The sequence below is a fragment of the Crinia signifera genome, chromosome 6 (genome assembly GCF_055691185.1).
Source record: "Crinia signifera chromosome 6, ASM5569118v1, whole genome shotgun sequence".
Lineage (NCBI taxonomy): Eukaryota > Metazoa > Chordata > Amphibia > Anura > Myobatrachidae > Crinia > Crinia signifera.
Window position 1 is genome coordinate 170238658 of NC_139222.1, and position 11028 is coordinate 170249685.

Genomic DNA, 11028 nt, shown 5'->3' on the forward strand with positions numbered 1-11028 from the left:
GGCAAAGACGGTACAGTTATCACATAGGGAACACATACCCGCCGAGCTGCACAGCACCTAGACAGCCATCAGCGGCGCCACTGGTCACCGCAACAGCCAGCCAGGTAACAATACAGCAGGGACAGTACAGTTATCACACAGGGAACACGTACCTGCCGAGCAGCACAGCGCTTAGGCAGCCATCAGCGGCGCCACAGGTCGCTGCAACAGCCAGGTAGGTAAACAATAAGCAGAGACAGTGCAGATATACATTGCTGTGCAGTGCACAAGACAGAGGAGACACGGGGTTACATGGCTGAGTGCACAGTTCCTAGGCAGCCATTTGCGGCGCCATCTTGCTCATGCTGCTTACAGCAGAAGGGCTCAACAGGCCATCTTCCCTGGAGGGAGAGCAAGCATGGGTGGTGGGGGGAGAGTGAGTCTGGGGGGGCCAGAAGAGAGTCAGGGGTGGTGGTCCATGAGGCCGGGTTGAGGTGGTGTAGCCATTCCTCCTCCCTTTGGAATTTCACCGGGAGCTGGTGCAGACTGTCGGGGGGACTGCAGGCCGGAATCCCCGTGTCCTGTGCCTGTTTATTTCATCCTCCTCTGGGGGTCCACCCGGGCCAATGGTGCTGCCGCGCTACCTCAGGGGCTCTCAGCGCTAGGATCCTTCCTCCTCCGGGGGTGTCCCTGGGCCGGTGGTGCTGCCGCGCTGCCTCTGGGGATCTCAGGGCTGGATCCTTCCTCACCCTCCGGGGGTCCCCTGTGCCGATGGTGCTGCCGGGGGCCGATGCCATGATGCCCGCCTCCAGCTGTCCAACACCAGGGGATCTCAGTGCCCGCTGCTGTGCTGCCGGGGGGCGCAGCGCTGCCCACCTCCGGCCTGGTTACGCTGCGTCCTGCTCCAGGGGCTCTCGGCACTCACTTCACCAGCCTTGACGCCTCAGCTTTCCTCCAGCCTTGCCTCCTCCGCTCCGCTCTCCTTCACCACTGCCGCGCCACTCCGGAGGCTGGGGGATGGTGGAGCACCGTGGATGGAAGGTCGGAGCTGCACATGTGTGCGGCCATCCCCAGCCTCCACCGGGAACAAGGTAATTTTATACAGTATTTAAGTGTAACAAATAAATGAAATTGTAAATTGATCCAGCAGAAAGCAAAGTATTAGTATACAGTATATGTCATGAATGGAAAATGTGCCTTAAATCATATTAACTAACATTGCTGTTTGAAATAATATGGACAAGGCAACAATTAGCACCCTTTGTAAACTTGCTGCTTAAATGTACTATTCTCTCCCCACTTTGTGTTCCCTCTAGTATCATGCACACAAATTACTGTACAACTGTATATGTATATGTGCAGATGTTTTTAAACTGGCGAGAACACAATGTATACATAAAAGAGCCTTGTGTATGTATTTACTGGGTGTCATGGGGGGGGGGGGGGGGGGTGGCTGGTAGGGGACAGCCACTTCTGTTTTAGCCTATGGTGGCTGGAACCCTTAATCGGGCTCTGGAAAGTGGTCAGTGCTGATGCCAGAGATCCACCCTAAAACTGCCTGTGTTTTTCCAACCACACCCAGAAAACAGCAGGTTACAGCCCCCAAAAGCCGGTTTCCTGCCCCGAAATCCGGCTTGCTGTCACTGAGATTACATTGTGATTATGATTTTGACCTTTTGACTGTCAACCTTTCCAATGTCGACCTAATGCTTGTGTCGACCTATTGACCCTGTTGACCTCTAAGGCCATGTTGACCTTTTCACGTGTTGCCATAAGGCCTGTCAACCTTCAGTGGTCGACCTTTTGAAAGTCGACCTAGCAACCGTATACCGTAAACACATATACTCCTACAATGTTATGATGGAAAATCACATAGCAGGAAGGTTGGTAGAAACAGTAATAGACCTACAGAATGTAACATACTTGGATATATTTATAAATGTTTAACTTCTCTGTGCTTGAAGACGCATTCTGTTTGAGGAATGAAAGGCCAATCAGAGGAAAGCAGCTTAGAGGTTTGGCTAACCATTAGTGAGTGCATGCTATAGGCCTCTAAATAAATATATAAAATGAATGATGCTGGTGCATGTATGGTAATGTACAAGATTAATTACAGCAATGTATTGTAGAAAATACACGATCGCCACATGTAGCATAATGTAATATACAGATGGAGCCTTCCTCAACTAGCCTTCTCTGGAGAGCCATGGTAAGCCATGGCTCAACAACTTTATTATCATCTATTCATCTGTTCTCAGCTGCAATATAATACATAGAACAATACAGTACGGGATTAGCAGATGATTAATTGCGACATCTCTGGCTCACTTAATCCTATTAAAGGGCTAGATGAGGATGGTTCTATCTGTATGTATAATTCATATTTCAAGTATACAGTCTTGAAGATGATACCTAGAGGTGGGTGTGGGGCACCCAGGCAGTGAGTCCCACCATGGGTTTCCCATGTACCATTGTGAGCCAGTCTAGTCATGAGGCAGGGCTGATGGTTATGCACCATGATTGGCCAATGATGTCAGGGAGTCATAAAGTCTATAAAAGCGGGAGCTATTCAATTACAGTAGCTGCATTTAGGGATGCCAATTCCAGGATTTGGGATAAATGCTCAATCCCAGAATTTCAGGAATGAGTTTGCCTCCCCGACACACTCTCTCTCACACACATACACACACATTAAAACACACACACACACACATCAGAGGTCATGCTGTACACCCACACAGCTGGGGGGCAGTGGCCGCTGGGCAGCGTCTGAGTATGTATTGCAGGTGCACAGCGCTGCTCAGCATTGAAAAGCAAATAATTTAGCTTGTGCTGACTAATCCCAAAATCCTGGGATTGGAATCTCCGATCTCGGGATTTAAATCCCACCAATTTTAGGCCAAATTTACAGGACCCCGCCAATCTCAAATCCAGAAATTACCTCCCTAGCCGCATTTGCACCTGACACTTAAACTGAAAGAATGCCGTTTAGTCACGGTATGGAGTATTCCCCAACTTTTTGTTGCATTTCCACTACTAATCTGGAGTTTACAAAGGCTAATTGAATAGCTCTGGGAACTAATTCCCAGAACTATTCATTAACGCATATAACAGAATTCCACTCATTGAGGGTGAGATGTACTAGGCCTTCAAACGGGATAAACCAACAACAAATTAGCTCCTGTTATTTTTAAAACACAGTCTGTAGCATGGAAGTTAGGAGCTGATTGGCTGGTACTTTGTCACTCTCCATTTTATCTCTTATACTGGTTTCACATTGCAAACCTGCTTTCAACCCGTTTTTTGTAAACTTGTCTTAAAACAGGTCAAAAGCCAGTTAAACCCCTTTCATATTGCATGTTGTAAACGGTATATTGCAGTTTCAATACTGTTTTTGTACCTTTCAGATACAACTCGTTTTACCCATAGAAAGCCATACAATGTCATTTTAAATGTTTATGTCCTGCTTGTGGGCGGGGATCATGCAGGGAGATAACCTATCACCCTTGTGTGGTTATCATTTGTAGCGAATACCGTTTCTGAGCTGTTCAGACTGCAGGGAAAACGGCTCAGAAACGTGTAGGATCCTGCTTTTAACACGTTTCAAAATAACGGCATTCTGTAACCGGTAAATTGACAATGGAGCTTTCACACTGCAGCTGTTCCCGTTTTAAAACGGTAAAAAAATGGCAATATACCGTGTTAAAGCTGCAATGTAAAAGGAGTATTAGCAAGCTGAGTACATCTGGATCTGAGTCATTTAACTGCCACCTACCCATTGGGGAACTAGAAAACAAGTGGTAACTGTTTACATGTGACAAACTCACAGAAATAGATAAAAAAAAAAAAACATTTTAAATAATGCACCACAGCTATCTAAGCACGTAGACAAAATGCAAATCTATGCAGTCTAATTTTATACAATTTAATGTTATTTTCTCATCTATTTACATGTGCTTCATTTGCTTTGTTAATGTAGCCTTCTATTTGTGTTTCATATTCTGCCATATTAGTCATTTGTTTTGTTATTCCAGTTAATCTAAATCTATGAAACAAAGGTAGAAAAATATAGAAAATAAAGGAAAAAGCATAAAAGAAGCCAAAATACACAAACCTAAAAAACCCAAGCATTTGGTTTCTGTTTTTATTCTGCCTTTTATGTTTTGTTGTTGGTTAATTGCCTAATTTATTTTATGAATATAAAATTCTGATTAATAGGAATAAGAAATGGAAAAAAGATTTGTATCAAAACGCAAAGACTAAAGATTTACTGCACCTTAGACTACGCTTATTGTCAGATTTGTATGGTGTTGGTGTGCTTGTGTACTGGGTCATAAATTAAGATGAGTACCAAAGAATCTAACAGACTAACAGAACAAGCTGGTACTGAATATAAATAAAATTGATCCAAGTTACTCTAGCTGAATAGCAATTGTTGATGCCAGTTGGGGGAGTGTTTTCAGAAACTGCTGATTAACTGCGTTTTTATAAACAACAGTCTCTAGAGTTTACAGAATACGGTGTATAAAACGAAAACATCCAGTTAGCATCAGTTCTTTGGGCACAGTGTTCTGATAATGACAGAGGTCAAAAGAGATTGGCCAGACTGGTTAAAGCAGGTGTGAATCAACGGTAAATGAAACAGCCAGTGGGATGCAGAAAGAGCTTTTCTGAATGCACAGTACTTTGAAGGGATGATCTGCCACAGCAGAAGACCACAACGGGTCTGGTGGAAGGCTTCTTGGCACTGTAGGCAAAACTCAACCAACTGCCCCCCCCCCCCAAATACTGCCACCAATACCCACTTTCCAACCTTCCAACCCCTTAAGGCATACCTGCCTAAAATTCCAGAATGGGAGGGAGGCTAAAAAATTGTGGGGTCCTCCCAGCCCCCCAGGGAGGTGGGAAATTCCCCTGCTTTCCCTGGAGGCCCCCACACCCTCCCCTTTGCCACCCACAACAGAGTACAAAGCAGCAAATTAGGAATGTATGCCTCAAAGGGAAGGTATGGGGGTGAGGTCTTAGAGGTTCCACAGCCACTACCTGTATTAAGTACAACAAGGATCCTCATAGACATTCTTAATTTTTGATAGACAGACTTGGTGCCGGCCCTGGTCCCATGCCTTTCATTTGAGAAAACAAACCTGAGCCTACAGTGGGCACAGGCTCACCAAACATGGGCAGTTCAAGATTGGAATAGACTCTTGGTTTGGCTTATCTCAATTTCTTTCTTGACATTCAGATGGTAGGGTTGGAATTTGGCCTACTTTGCATCAGTGGGGGCTCTTACCTCTGTGGAGAAGGGGGACTGCTGCAATTCCGCCCCCCCCCCCCCCCAGCTGCTGCTGGCCTCAGCAGCAGTACAAATGAAGCACATCCCTGTCTCACCGACAGCAGCACGTCCTTCATCACTGGCAGCTGCGCATCCCTGCGTCACTGACAGCAGCACATCCCTGCTTCATAGACAGCAGCACATCCCTGCTTCACAGACAGCAGCACATCCCTGCTTCACAGACAGCCGCACATCCCTGTCTCAGAGACAGCTACGCATCCGTGCCTCACAGACAGCTGCACATCCTTGCCTCACTGACAGCTGCGCATCCTTGCCTCACTGACAGCTGCGCATCCATGCCTCACTGACAACAGTGCATCCCTGCCTCACTGACAGCTGCACATCCCTGCCTCACTGACAGCAGCACATCCCTCCCTCACTGACAGCATTGTATACATGCCTCACTGACAACAATACAACATTACTCACTGACAACAATACATACATTCCTCACTGACACAGTACATACATTCCTCACTGACAACAGTACATAAATGCCTCACTGACAACAGCACATACATGCTAGGGCAGGGGTTCTCAAACTCGGTCCTCAGGACCCCCCACAGTTCATGTTTTTCAGGTCACCCAGCAGGTGCACAGGTGCATTCATTACTCATTGACACCTTTTAAAAGATCCACAGGTGGAGCTAATTATTTCATTTGTGATTCTGTGAGGAGACCTGCAAAACATGCACTGTGTGGGGTCCTGAGGACCGACTTTGAGAACATGTGTGCTAGGGTACTAATGGAATTAAGGATGGAACTAGTGACCCCTCTATATTACATTGTTGATAACTCACTATCACCAGGAAAGGTATCAAAGGACTGTACCAATAGCTGAGGTAGTGCTAATATTCAAAAAAGGAACGACCCAGCAAATTAAAAGCCGGTGAGCTTAAAATCAATAGTGGGTAAATTCTTTGAAGGATTCTTAAGGGATTGTATCCAGGAATATTTAGACCTTCATAGTTTGCTCAGCACTAACCAGCATGGGTTCGTGAAAATCCACTCATTGCAGACAAATTTACTAGGCTTCTACGAGGACATTCGAAAAAAACCTTGATAACGGAAATGCCGTCGATGTGATCTTCCTAGATTTTGCTAAAGCCTTTGGTACTGTACCACACAGGAGGTTGATAAATAAAATGGAGGACTTAGGATTGGGGGCAAATATCTGTAGATGGGTAGGAAACTGGCTGTGTAATAAAGAGTGGCTGTTGACAGCGCTGAATCAAATATGATCCCAGTATTAAGTGGGGTGCCACAGGGTTCGGTCCTTGGGCCCATCTTGTTAAACATTTTTATTAACGATATTGGGATGGGGTTACTCAGCAATGTATCCATCTTTGCAGACGACACAAAATTGAGCAGAGTTATTAAATCACCCGAGGATGTCGCTGCGCTTCAAAATGATCTTGACACCCTAGATGAGTGGAAGATGAGGTTCAATGTAGATAAATGCAAGGTTATGCACCTTGGGAGACATAACCGGTGTGCTAGTTATAACCTAAGCAGCCAGACGTTGGGTAAATCGGTACTGGAAAAAGACCTGGGAGTCCAAATTGATGACAAACTGAAGTGTAGTGCTCAATGTCACATAGCAACAAAGAAGGCCAACAGAATTCTAGCATGTATTAAAAGGGGCATGGAAACTAGATGCTCAAAAGTAATTATTCCACTGTACAAGGCATTGGTTAGACCTCACCTTGAATATGGAGTGCAATTCTGGGCCCCGCACTATAAAAAGGACATCATAGAATTAGAAAAAATACAAAGAAGAGCGACAAAACTAATTAGGGGAATAGAGAATTTAAGCTACGAGGAGAGATTGAGAAATTTGGGACTATTTACACTAGAGAAGAGACGTTTAATAAGGGACATGCTCAACATGTACAAATATATCAGGGGTTAATATAAGGATCTGCGAAACACCCTTTTTACTGCTAGAAAAAGAATCTAGGACATGAGGGCATGAGTTTAGATTAGAAGAACAAAAATTTTGTTCCCTTAGTAGAAAAAAACTTATTTTCGGTCAGAGCAGTCAAACTTTGGAACGATCTTCCTGGGGAGGTGGGGTGTCAGCAGAGACAATAAATACGTTCAAATTAAGGTTGGATAAACTTTTATTGGATAATAACATCCATGGGTACAATTATTATTTAGAAACTGTCTGTAACAACATACTATACAGCAAGGGATAAGCTATTAAAAAAACGGGATGCGGTCATTTGGTCTACTGCATTATGGTCGACAGTCATTAGGTCGAATCCATTAGGTCGACATGCTAAAAGGTCGACATGACTCTAGGTCGACATGGGAAAAGGTCGACATGATTCTAGTTCGAAAGGTCATTAGTTCGACAGGTCATTAGTTCGACAAGGTCATTAGTTCGACATTGTCTATGTCGACATTCACAAGGTCGACATGGAGTTTTTCACTGTTTTTTGAGCCAACATGTGCCGACAGGCGGTATTTCATGCCCTACCATCCACTAGGGCGTGGTGGGAGAATAAAATAGTGTGCCGAGCGTAGCGAGGCACCGTGCCCGACGCATTGCGAGCGCAGCGAGCGATGCGAGGGGATGCAGTGCACTTTAAACTGTGTCCATGTCGACTGTGTTGACATTCAGGTAAAAAAACAGTGAAAAACCCCATGTCGACCTTGTGAATGTCGACATAGACAATGTCGAACTAATGACCTTGTCGAACTAATGACCTGTCGAACTAATGACCTTTCAACCTAGAATCATGTCGACCTTTTCCCATGTCGACCTAGAGTCATGTCGACCTTTTAGCATGACGACCTAATGGATTCGACCTAATGACTTTCGACCATAATGCAATAGACCAAATGATCCCAACCCCAAAAAACCTAGGTTGAACTTTTTTCAACCTTACCTACTATGTAACTATGTTTCACTGACAAAAGCACATCACTGCTTGAAATGGGTTTTTAAAAGCGGAGTGCTATAAAGTGGACAATGAAAAGGCGTGGGGGCTTCTTTGAGGTGGACATTGAAGATTGGAGGGTTGTGAGAGATGAATATTAAAAGGGGGCTGCTTTAAGGTAGACATTGAAGAGGGGACGGCTGCAAAAGGTGGACATTGAAGGGTGAAAAGGACTTCTGTTAGGTGGACAATAAAAGGGTGGAGGTCGTGGATACGCAAGGAACGCCCAAAGACTCTATAAAAATCAATAAATAAATAAATATGGACAAGTTTCTGTTAAGGAAAAAAGATGATGAAAAAATTATACGGAAACAATGGAGACACACGATCACATATTTTGCATCTGTTAAAAGTTACAATAGTTTTTACAGCACTTAAGGTATTTGTATAATTATTTTTTTATTCCTATTACTGTAAGAAATGTTTATTTGTGAGTTCAGCTGTCAAAAAAATGTATATTTTTCTATTGACATCTGTACTTCTATCCATGAAAAGACTGCTTTGGTACAGCTTCTGTCTAGTTAGCATGCAGGCTTTCTGCCTGATTTATTGTACGGAGCACACATACGTTATTATTCCCTCTTGGAATTCATCTAAATTATTTACTTTTGGTCCTAGTGCTCATCATATGATTGTGCTTCACTGCTGCTCTGTCCCAGATACAGTTTATTCAATATAGATAGACAGCTGAGCACAATAAAGGGGTGATCATGCCATCCTCAGCACTGCAGATATTCTGTCTAAACCTGAGAATTTCCCGCTGTCAGCTCTTTAGGTTGTGCAGACAAAGCATTCTGCCATATCATGTGGAGTCAGGATGAGATGCAGTGACAGAGTTTTGCTGAATGAAAGGTTGAGGGCTTGGGCAAGAAAAGCTCCTGAGAGGAGGTAGAAGAGGGGAGTTCCTCTGTATACTAATCCATTTTCACATGCGATATTGGCTTCTATGCTCTGACGTCTGCTGGGACAAATAAAACCAAGCACACTCCTGGGGCTGTGTTTCTATAGAGACAGCGATCACATCTTGCTGTTTGCTTTTCATTCCCATCTGCTTTGTGGAGACAATGCACAGACCTTAAAGAGAGAATGAGGTGGGGAGAGAAAGTGAAAGGATATCATAAAAAGGCAAATTATGTTAGCGAGCCAGAGCTTCTTTCCCGCTCTCTTCACATGACCCAGATTGCAGTTTAGGCTTTCACATTGATTTTTTACGAAAATGCTACCTAAAGGTACGCATATTTGACAGACTGTCTTGGCTAATAAGGCCTTTGCTAATCCTGCTCTAAGCTACTTATATCTGGAAATTGAAATTTTTAAATGAGCCACTGTACTTAATGGCTAAAATAACCAGAACTAAAACAATGCTACATTTACAGGCTAGGAGCTCACAAAGCTAGGGGATGCTAGATGTTTAACCGAGCGCATGCAACAAAATGTTATTCCATATATATTGGGAACTGAACTCATGTTAAAATCAATCTCTGGTTTATGCAAATTTGATAAGGGACAGAGGCACGTTAAATCTAATTTGCATTATCCTGACTTTAATTATAATTGTTGTGTACTGTCATTGGAACATAAATATAGGTATGTGATAATGCATGGACCAAAATATAAACCTTCAAATGGAGGCCCTTCACTAGAGGCAAATTAGAAGTTTAAAGTGGCCATGGGAAAACTATGAAAGTAGCTACTGTAGGCAGGATCAAAGATAGGCTGAGCCCTACACATACGTAGGCAAGGTGAGCAAACTGTTAGCTATAGCCACAATACACTACAGAAAGTATCTACATGATATCTATTCAATACAGATAGCATCCACGTGACTGACATACATCAGCAGTGGCTCCTACCTTATTGCAATGCCAGCACCACCACCACCACCACTGCTGCTGCTCCAAGCCAGTCCCCAGCTCCCCACTGCTGCTGCTCCTCTCGGCCAGTCTACGGTCCCAGCTCCTGTACCATGATGACAGCCAGGCACCTTTACTGGCACATGCGCAGTACCGACCTGCGGCCCATAGAAGCCTAAAAGGCATCCCAGAGGGAGGGATCACCTCCCAGTGGGACTGCCTTGGGTGACTGGCAGGTCGACCTTCCAATAGGAAGTCACTGACAGTCCCAGTGAAGCCAGTACAGTCTTACAAACTTCATCTAGCTTCACTTAGGCAGAGCACAGTGGCGGATTTTACCTTGGGGGTTGCAGTTCTGCAACTCATCCCCCCGTGTGAACTGGGGTAGCAGTACTGTGAGGCGGGTGTGCATATCTGCATTGCCTCCATCCGCTAGGCCCAAATAATGGCCGTGTGTTCCACCTGTGTGAATTATTTGGGTCTAACGGATGGAGGCAATGCAGATATGCATGCCCGCCTCACAGTACCGCTACCCCAGTTCACATGGGGGTATAACGGAGGACACAGGGTGGCCACATATAGTCGAGCTGCGATCTATGCAGTCCTGGGGAGTGCACAGAGGTTCTGGAATGCACCGGCGCCCGCCGTGGAACACATGGCCATATTGGATTTTGAATTCTCTTGCCGAATCCACCAATGGCTTTGATTATAATGGTCATGAGGTACAGGTAGTTTGAGCCTATATAGCTTCCGTTCCTGCTGTATACAGCTGCACTTTATGCTGTCATTTGGATTGTGCTATATCAAGGGGCACTTTAGACATGATCAGTGTATCCTGATCTCAGGAGGTATGAGGAAGTATGCTGTGCTGTGTCTTGATAAAGGCCCTCTAGTGGCCGAAACGTCGACTGACTAC